The 10,527-nt window shown below is 44.7% G+C and overlaps 1 protein-coding gene across 2 annotated transcripts in view; it reads right to left on the reverse strand.

Moving 5' to 3' along the window:
• SMPD3 (sphingomyelin phosphodiesterase 3) overlaps positions 1 to 9,063 on the reverse strand; it is a 309,603-nt gene extending 300,540 nt beyond the window's left edge. For both annotated transcript variants that reach the window (XM_073659311.1, XM_073659312.1), the window contains exon 1: positions 8,909 to 9,063. The gene's annotated coding sequence lies outside the window, so the exon portion shown is untranslated. The remainder of the gene's footprint in view (positions 1 to 8,908) is intronic.
• Positions 9,064 to 10,527: the final 1,464 nt, after the last annotated feature.

The following is a 10,527-nucleotide window of genomic DNA, read 5'->3' on the forward strand; positions in this document are numbered from 1 at the left end:
ACAGGTTAGCCTTTACCTTGCAATAGATGACATTCAACTATAGAGCAAATGGAGGCAAGCTTTTATTATCTCTGTAACCCATTGATGTCATCTGCCATATAATTACGGTACCGCAGGTATACACGTAGCTTCATGAAAGTACAGTACAGCTGAAACTCTGCTGCAACAGCCAGGATCAGAGATAACTCTGATTCCCTCCATTTACCTCCCACAGATGTCACTGTCAGTAGTGGCACAGGTCCAAACAAAGGCCCCCAGTGGATATAAGTCTATTAGTCTGTGTCTAAGCCAAGATGTTCATGGGGTTCCATGACAGTCAGGATCCTAATGATAGCGCTCAGAGCTGCCATCTTTGTACTTCTATGATACCCTGAAACTCTCCCATACAAAGATACATATAAAAAAAATTGAGAAAAATAAAGTTATTGAAAAAATTAAAGTAAAATTAAAGTTACTGTAATAAACATTAATAATTAATTAAAAACATAAGAAAATATACCTAATTGGTATCCAGCAGTCATAAGCAACCTTAGTATCAAACAAAAGTGCTATATATTCTGTATTGGAAAAAAAACACTAAAAAACATTCCATTTTTGTTTTTTTTGTTCAAGTTTTTAAAAAAAAAAATGAAACAGGAAGTGCCCCCAAAAGGTACCAATAAAAACTGCAGTTAGTTATACAGATCCTTGGAGAAGCAATATAGTATGGGACTTTGATTGATGCAAAAGTTGTAGAAAGAAATTGGATACATTTGGTATTGACATTATGCATCTCTTTTAATCAGCTGATTTATGGAGGTGCTGGGTATTGGACCCCAAACATCTGGTATACATGGACAGTCCCAAAGGCCAGTGATATCAAGGTCTCAGAAAAACTGTTTATTGGATGATCACTAGTATAAATATTTTAGGGTTTCACACTGATGCTCATATTTAAATGTAATCTGTCAGCAGGTTTTTGCTAAGTAATCTGAGGGCAGCATGAAGTACAGCCAGAGACCCTGATTCCTACAATGTATTGTGACGCCTGATTCTCGAAAGAGCCCCTTTTGAGTTTACCCTGGGTGATGGGGGGACTCGGCGTCGGGTCTTGTGATGAAGAGATGGGGTGCAGCCGTGGCCCGGACCCGACCCGTGCTCAGGGCCGTCACATGAAAAGGAAGATGTTGTGGGCTCATCCAGGTTGAGTGGCTTATTTAACGACTACGCCACCTGTGGTGCCTGGTGAAGGGTCACCAGCGCTGCTGCAGTCCACCGAGGCCTGGTGTCACGGCGGCCAAAGTTCTCACTGCTCCCCACAGGCGGAGCAAGGCCTCGGGGCAGGTAGGCAGGATGGAAGGGGGGTAGTAGTGCGGGGAGTACGGGCGCCGCGTCGCATGGCATGGCGCAGAATGAACAGTCCGGAGGCCATAGGGGTGAACTTCCAAGGCTTTACTCACTTAGAGACGACAGCGGGAAGGCGACTCCCTGCTCCCCGCGGAGTCCTGCGGCTACCAGGGACGGGGGTCCGACTACCTCCGAGGAAGTCCAGCATTCAGTCGGGACCCTACACCAGAGTGTTCCTGCACTACAGACCTCTCCCTTTCCCGCCTGTGCGTGTGTAAATAGGCCGGGTCTCCCTCTGAGCTCCTCTCAGAACTAGGGCACAGGTGGCAATTCCTCTCCATCCGATGCCCGGTGGGATCCTCTGGGCCTACCGGGCTTTCCCAACCAGGACTTGGAGTGACGAGGTCGGGTGTCGGGGGCTGGTACCCCTCTTGCAGCCGGAATCCCGCTGAATAGATCAGCTAGGCGAGGACAGGTGGCGTACTCCGCTCCGTCTGCATCCTCCCCGGGACCCATTTGCTGTGGAGCCACACTCTAGAGCTCCCGGGCCTTCTTGCTCATGGTTCTCGACCGGGCTGAGATAGTCCTTATCTCCCGCCTGCCCATGATCCCAAGGCCTAGGGCCGTGTCTCCATCCCCTGCAGGCCCACACAGGATCCACTTTCAGGGTAGGAGATCACGTTCTGACACCAGTCAGGGTACAGCCATAGTACAGCCGAGTACTGTCAGGCATCAGTCAAGAACAGTCAGAGAACCCAGAGCCAAGATGGCCTTACATTAAATATTAGATTTGAAGCGTAACTAACTTGTAAGTCCTCCACCCTCACCCACTAACTGGTTCCTACCACTTTGTGTTCCCCAGTCTCCCTGTAACCAGTGGAGCAGCACCTAGTGCATACTAGCTCCCTCTGGTGGAGAAGTGTGGTGTTGGATGCAAAGGTTGGATCATGACTATCACACTGTCCTTACCTCAGAGGAGGAACACTACACTCCATTAAAGAAGTGCAGCATCCCTGTGGCGGTCGAACCCTCAGGGGCGCCACAGTATCACTTACTGGGCTGTGTGCTGTAGTTTCAATACAATGAGTGTTTTATCAGCAAGAGATTATCACTGCTGAACTAGCTTCCCATGTGCAGCTTACTGTCAATATACAATGTACACAGAAAGCTGTTAACCATGGGTGTGGGCGGGAGCAGATTTCTGAGCTCTGCTACCTGCTATATCTAAAAACTCTGGTTATATCACAATTTCTGCACCCAGTAAACTAAGTGAAACATCGCTGAAATCAAGGTCTCTTTGCCCACATTATGCTGCTCTCAGATGAGGTAGCAATAACCTGCTGAGAGATTCCTTTTAACAAGATTGTCTAGTTTAGAAAACCAGCTTTCATATAAGCTAGCCATAAACGTGATATTTCTCTGGAGACAATTGGCAGATCCAGCAACATCTGCTGTAAATTGTATGTGTATGACCACCACAGAAATCAGATCCTCTGCTGTAAATTGTACGTGTATGACCACCACAGAAGTCAGATCCTCTGCTGTAGATTGTATGTGTATGACCGCCACAGAAGTCAGATCCTCTGCTGTAAATTGTATGTGCATGACCGCCACATAAGTCAGATCCTCTGCTGTAAATTGTATGTGTATGACCACCACAGAAGTCAGATTCTCATCAAATCTCACCCAATGTATGTGGGTCTGACAACTTTCTGCAGATAAAAATCTCATGTTTGTGATCAGCTGTAGTTACACCACCTATAGCTGTGCCGTTAGATGAATTTTGTCAAGTACTACACTACAAATGCTTGAAAGAACACACTATACCAACACTATGTTATGTCATGGCACTGATAAACTGTGATCATAGTGTGGCGCCCTGCTACGCACAGGTGCCACAGAACCCAATAGGGTGCATGGATGGACTTCTCCACAAGAGGCCCTCATTACATTCACAGACCTCCACCCTACCACCTCAGACCAGCAGAGGGAGCCCGTTAGGGATATATATATGGAGGGTGGAGCCAGGCAGCTCAGTTTTAGGTTCAGATAGAGAGAGAGTCTGAGAGCGTGCTGACGTTGAGAGCAGCGAAGACGCAACTCGTCTGCTGCTGCCGTAGTGAGGGCCCTGAGTGTGGCCAATGGCAAGGAAGAAAGGAGAGAGGAGTTGAAGGGGGCAGAGGAGCGTACCAGGCTCACCCCGAAATATACACCAGACACCGGGTCCGCGCCTACAGGGTCCTTTACACCCAGTATGGACCACCGGACACCTGGAGGACTACAAGTCCCAGGTCGACCAACGCTGACTACAGCACCAGGGCTAGGAGTCACGGAGGCCCCAGAGTCCAGGGAGAGTGATCTCCAAAAGAAGGCCCTATCACCAGGTCAGCAGGTGCAAGAGAGAGAGAGACAGCAATTAAGCCAGGCCTAGCTCCAGGCAGGTCAGAAGCTTAACAAGTGGAAGCAACGGATCAGGAGGCCCTATACCCGCTCACTGGGGAGAGTCCAGAAGTGCACCCTGCCTACTGAGTACCCTGGACCATACCTGCAACTACACCAGTAAAGATACTGAAGCGAACCCCCGTGTGAGTGTCCGTCATTTCTCCCTGAACCATCCTGGCCGTCTCTCCCCTGTACCACCATCCATTACCCCACAATGCCCTGAGGCCCGCTCCACCTGTGGGGAGCCGTTCCATCATAAGCTGAACTAACATCTGCCTCAGAGGACTGCTCCGCAGCGGCGGCTCCCTTTAGCTGCATTCCACAGGTGGCATCACGAACACCTTACAAATCCCCTATAAATAATCCCCTTTTTGGTGACCGCCCTGGGCCACGGATCGGGTCAGCCACCGTGATATCTCCCACTGGAATCCAGAGGCCCGGCTGCCGAGTACACCACGGCTCTGGGGACGAGTCAATAGGCCACCAGTGATTCCTACAGCAGAAACCCCCTTGACGCTGCTAAGATATATCTGACATGAAATTCTAAGGACCCATTTAGGCAAGATGAAAATCGAGAGCAAGTGATCCTAGAAATACTCATCTCTAGATTATCATTTGTTATTATTATTATTATTTATTATTATTATGTGTACACAGACTGGCAACCACCCGACGAACGAGCAAAATGCATTGGATCACTCATACCGGCAGTAAGCAGGAGATGTGCTGCCATTAACCATAGTTCATGCATTCCGAAATATCGTATTAATGATCACTCTGTGCTCATGGAAGTGCGGTCAGCCTGGCTAAACAGGTCAATATAAGTCTGCAGATCGACTTGATTGTAGCAGATCGGCGGTTGTTTAGCCAGTTTATATGCAGCCTTTAGTCAAGGTCCCTTTCTTTCAATTCTTATATTAAGAATTTTTCTTCCCGGATCCACCCATTCCCACCTATCCAGAATATTAAAGATAGAAACCCTTCTGAGTCATGAATCAACACATTTCTAGTTATTCACCTCTTTCTCACCTCATCTTGACTACTGCAATATCCTCTTAACAGCTTAGTTTATCTAGACTCTCAGTCATCTAAATCGCCATGAAATCTACTGTAAGCACCAACCACCCTCCCACTACTCCCTGCCAGTCTCCTCCAATTAGCACTAGAATTAAAGCCTTATAATTTTGTCATCCAATCCTTTTATCTCACACACAAGTCAGACTTCATTCACAAATACTCCCCTAACTGATTCCTCTGCTCCTCCTCTGTCCTACTATTGCTCCAGGACTTCTCTGGGGCTGCCCAATATCTTCTGAATTTGTTATTTCTGTGTCTAGACTTCTATTAAACTGCTTAAACAATAAATCAAAACATAATCCATCTTCGCTCATCCACATCATAGAGTCATCGTGTATTAAGTTAAAATTGTTTGTCTCCACTGCCTATTGAATTTCATATTCCTTTTGTCTTAGATGGAAAACTCACTTATATCAGGGCTCACTACTTCTACTTTAGTCCATTTTTATAATATAATTTACATTAAAAAGCTCATTAAAGAGGACCTCTCACTTGCTCACAAAAACTGATTTAAATACCATGTAAAAATTCTTCTGCTCTCCTGATTCTGCTGCTTTTTTCAGTTTTGCTCTGCATCGCTCTATTACAGAGATATTCACATTCATTGCTTTTTGAGGGCACTATGTGAAATCTCTGCTTGCAGATCAACTGGGTGTTTTTTTAGAGTCTTCTCTGGGGGTGTTCACTTTCACCCCTCCCTCTGAGATGCTGCCAATCATAGCTCATCATATGATGAGCAGTCCAACAGTCTCAGACGCTGCTGAGCTGTGATTGGCAATGTCTGGGAAGGAGAGGTGAAAGCGCATGCCTTCAGAGAAGACGCTAAATAAACAGTCAGTTTGGCAGCAAGCAAAGCCATCCACAACCAGTCTCCCCCATACATGTGTGACCTAGTCTCCTGGTACTTACCTGCACGCAACCTCCGATCCTCACAAGATCTCCTGCTTTACTGCCCTCTTATCTCCTCTTCCCGCAATCGCATACAAGACTTTTCCTGGGCAACTCCCCTACTCTGGAACTCTCTACCCCAACATATCAGACTCTCGCCTACTATGGAAACCTTCAAAAGGAACCTGAAGACCCACCTCTTCCGACAAGCCTACAACCTGCAGTAACCACCGCTCCACCATACCGCTGCATGACCAGCCCTACCCTCACCTACTGTATCCTCACCTATCCCTTGTAGATAGTGAGCCCTCACGGGCAGGGTCCTCTCTCCTCCTATACCAGTCGCTGACTTGTATTGTTCAGATCATTGTACTTGTTTTTTATTATATATACCACCTTTTTCACATGTAAAGCACCATGCAATAAATAGCATTATAACAATAAATAATAATAATAATAATGATACCCTCCAATAGCAAAAATGTGAATATCTCTGCACTGAAGTACAAAATGGATAAAAGCAGCAGAATCAGGGGAGCTAAAGGATTTTACAATGTATTTAATTAAATTTTTTGAGCAAGTGACAGGCCCTCTTTAAATAGATATTCCCATTTATAAACTCTACTTTATTACAATAGCCATTTTTTCAAGAAGAAACTTATATTTGACTTCAAAGTTAGTCCCAAACGGGGTTATCTTCCACTTTGTGATCTTTTAAGCCCTGTTATAATAAGAGCCCATTATTGTATAAGAGCCTTGATCCACTAGAATGGGATTTGGTGGGCCATTTTCACCCTGAATACATTACAACAGGTGAGTAATTATTTTCTTCAATCTGTAGTGATAATATCTACCAAACAACATTTCATAGATAAGACTAGTACAAACTTATATCTTTCAAACATGATAAATGACAAAGTAGTGCCCTTTTGTTCCAGTCTGACATTCACAACTGGATTCAAAGTGTTTATGATCTGCCTTAAAACACTTTGAAAAGTTGCACATTTTTTGTGACTTTTTTTTTAGTCCAGCTTCGGGCAGCTTTGCCAATATGGGCGATGCTGAGACGGAGCAGGGTGTGGTAACGTCCTCTCATCTAATTCATGATGGGCTGTGGCACACCTTATCTTAGAAACATTCGAGATTTGTGTCGAGGCGCACAAAGATGCATGCCACTAATTCATTAAGAATGAATCCGGCGCCTCTGACCCCAACACGCCCCTTCATCAAGACTCTTAATGAATCAAGGCCTCTGTGCAAAGGTTTTTGATCTAAGTCAATCACCATTTCGGCACAATAATTAATACGCCAGGTGCCAGAAACGACTCCATAGAAAACAGTGAGATTAGTTGTGCTGTCAGTTTTACTCCTGAATTTTAAAAGCATTGCTTAGGGAAAGAACAACGTAATCGTCAGATAAATGGAAACCAGGCCTTATTCTGCCATATTAATATGTACCTTTGAAATACATCAAAATCAAAGTCCGATACTGCAGTTTGCAGTCCATCATCCACAGCTTTCTAGAGGGTCACATAGATGTCCCCCAGAGTTCCAGTATCCACCTCACCCACCCTCAATAGACGTTACTCACATGAAGTCGCTATGTAATGTCAGCCTCTTGCATCTTGCTGGCAGGGAATGTGCTCGGATTATTTCTAGGAGCACACAGTAAAGCATGGTTGGCTTCATATAAAGAACATGCAGTTATGAGCCCATCTCTGCCCAAATTTCCTCTTTTATAAACTCATTAAAAAAAGACTATCAGAAATACATTATTTGTACATTACTTCTCATAAGAAAGCTGTGAAAATCTATCCAGGACACAAGTAAATGACGTCAGGATAAGACACATACGTAAAACTTTATACAGCCAGAAACAAGACGGTAGACAGAAGTTTCTTGGCAACTGTCCCACTCTTTCATCTCAGATTTTTACTTTTGGAAATCAGTCAATTCATCAGTCAAAGTTGATACATTCCAGCAAAGTTACTAATGCCATACTCAGCAAACACTGACACCTGTATGATTATTCCCAAAACATCATTTCAGGTACAATGTCACTTGAAGATCCAGCATTGCTTCACCGAACACCTGTTCTTACAGAGTCATGCCTCCTCCTGAAAATCATCATTCTTGTGTTATATTTTCTCTTGCATGAAATATATATATATATATATATATACCATATAAAGGCTAGAAAATTCTGTCTCTACCCTATGGGGTAAGCAGGTCCATTTCCATAGATATATCCATATTATTTAGAGATCAGTAGCCAGCTGCATCAGACCTGAAGCATTGAAGAGTCACTCCACCACTCCCATCCTCCTCCCTACTGAAAGACCAAAAGCCTGAGAAACTGACCTCAGATATCCCAGTTTTAGGAAACATGAATGAAGATGGCAGTGGGAATGATAGAATTATGTAATCCCCATCCACAGACTGGTGGAGATGCAGTAATTGTAATGGAATTGTCAGAATAAATTGTGACAATATCGGACATATAAGACACAAGACTGTTACATAGAGCACACAGTGTAACTCGAGTGTGAGCTGTTGGATTCATTATTGGCAATTGCTTCTCGGAATTGCATATGGATCATAAGCCATCCAATAGGCTGAAAGCCATCTAGCCTTGAAGATAATAAAACTACAATGCTTTCTCACACAATGAATGTTTATGGCCTCTGGGGTATTTTTTCATTCCTAGATTCATGTTCCTAGGCAGATCCATGTTCACCATCTGTCTCTCCTCTCCAAATCACATCTCTGAGTAGATCAAAGCATTGAATCTCCTAACACAAGAAGCAGACCCTGATAATGCATGGGTTTCCATGATCATATAATTATAGACAGTACCTTACAATCATATACAGAGAGTTATCCATGAGGCTTTCCTGGTTAAATCACCTACTAATCTTATGGGAAACGTATGGTAATCTTATGGCGGTAACGTAGCTTTATGCAATGACGGGTGGGGGGTTTAGCCTTAAGGATTTCTGATGCTTTAGCCTTAAGCAGAGTATCTGCTGTAGAAGGCATCTGCCATACATAAAAAGCATGGGTTCGGAAAGAAAAGAGGATAGAGTTGTAGCAAACGCTGAATGGCACTACTTGATGCTGCCGAAGCAGAACGCCCCAGTCCAATCATACATATTCCCAGCAGGACTGGTCTTACCTGTGTAACGTCCAGTATAACGGGGGAGACGGCTCTCTGTGGTCCCTCCTTGGCTGCTTCCCCTCTGTCTCTCTCTCCTTTCCCCCTGTTTCTCTCCTGTGTGTCTCTTTTCTGTCACTCTCTCCCTCCCTTCCCTTTACTCCCTCCCTTCTCCTCAGTCTCTCCCTTCCTCCCTCCCTTCCTCCCTCCCTTCCTCTCTCCCTTTCTCTTCCCCTCAGCACCTGCTGCTGAGAACAGCTCCTCTTGTAACAACCAGAGCGAGTCCACAAAGACTGACGGGATTAAAGCGGAATACTGTAAGACAGTACACAACATATCAGCAATTTACATAGCGTAATGAGACGCACACATAGCAGGGCCGGTGTGCACATAGCTATGGGTGAAGGAGGGTGGGCCGCAGCCTTGTGAATGCAGGGGGACCTTGCTCCGTGTAGCTGAATCTACCGGCATTAATTCCAGCTCAAGCCATCACCTAGAGAGCAGTACCAGTAACGGCAATGAGCATGTCTTAGATTGGTTATCACTTGCACTACATATCAGCTATGGGACACGGTCTTCCCACAAATGTTACTGTTATATCTGAGAGCAAAAAGTATACAAAAAGTATGTCAAAGGCAACAATGCATATAACACAAATACTAGTTAGCAAAGGTTACAAAAATAACAGTGTAAAAAATACTTATGGGTGGCCGGTGATCAGTGTTCCCTGTAAAAGAAAGTTAAAATAACATTTAAAAGGGAACCTATCATTAGATTCATGCTCCCCCAACAACGGGCATCGTAAATCAGAGTCTGCCCGCTGGATTGCAGTTGTGTATGTTTTACACTGTGCGGCATTTAAAGGGAATATGTCACAAGGATTTTGCTATGTAATCTGAGAGCAGTATGATGTAGGGCCAAAGACCCTGATTCCAGTGATGTATCACTTACTGGGCTGCTTGGTATCATTTTGATAAAATCACAGTTTTATCTGCTGCAGATCTACCAGTTGTCTGAGTGCTGAGCTCTGTATAACTCCACCCTAACCATTGATTGGCAGATTTATGCCCATGCACAGTATGCACAGAAAGCTGACAATCGGTGATGTGGGCGGGGTTATACAGAGCTCATTAATATGGAGGATGACATGGCAGCAGGTTTACTAGTCCTCTAGTGATAATGAAATAGTGAATTTATCAAAACTACAGCAAGCAGCCCAGTAAGTCACATATCGCTGGAATGAGGGTCTCTGCCCCTACGCCATGCAGCTCTCATAGGTGGCAAAAACCTGGTGACAGATTCCCCTTAAGAGAAAGCATAGTTTAAAAAGTTGGCCATGCACCATAGGAAGAGATGTGACTAGTCGGTTGCAGCCCACATCCAGCTTCTCTCCACCTTGTTACAATAGATTGACATGTCGTTCCCCATGTACACATTAGGAGAGACCTATCAATCACCTGGAGCTGGGCGGAGAAACTCAGCCGGGGGCCATGCTGGACTAGTCCGGTCTTTCCCTATTGCCACAGCATGTCAGATAAAGACCTATAATAATAATTTATAATAATTTTTATTTATATAGCGCCAACATATTCTGCAGCACTTTACAATTAAGGTTGTAATCATGCAGGCAGGCTCTGATT

Source organism: Phyllobates terribilis, unplaced genomic scaffold (assembly GCF_046119375.1).
Source record: "Phyllobates terribilis strain yellow unplaced genomic scaffold, ASM4611937v1 Scaffold_13__5_contigs__length_258822181, whole genome shotgun sequence".
In the NCBI taxonomy this organism is placed as follows: Eukaryota; Metazoa; Chordata; class Amphibia; order Anura; family Dendrobatidae; genus Phyllobates; species Phyllobates terribilis.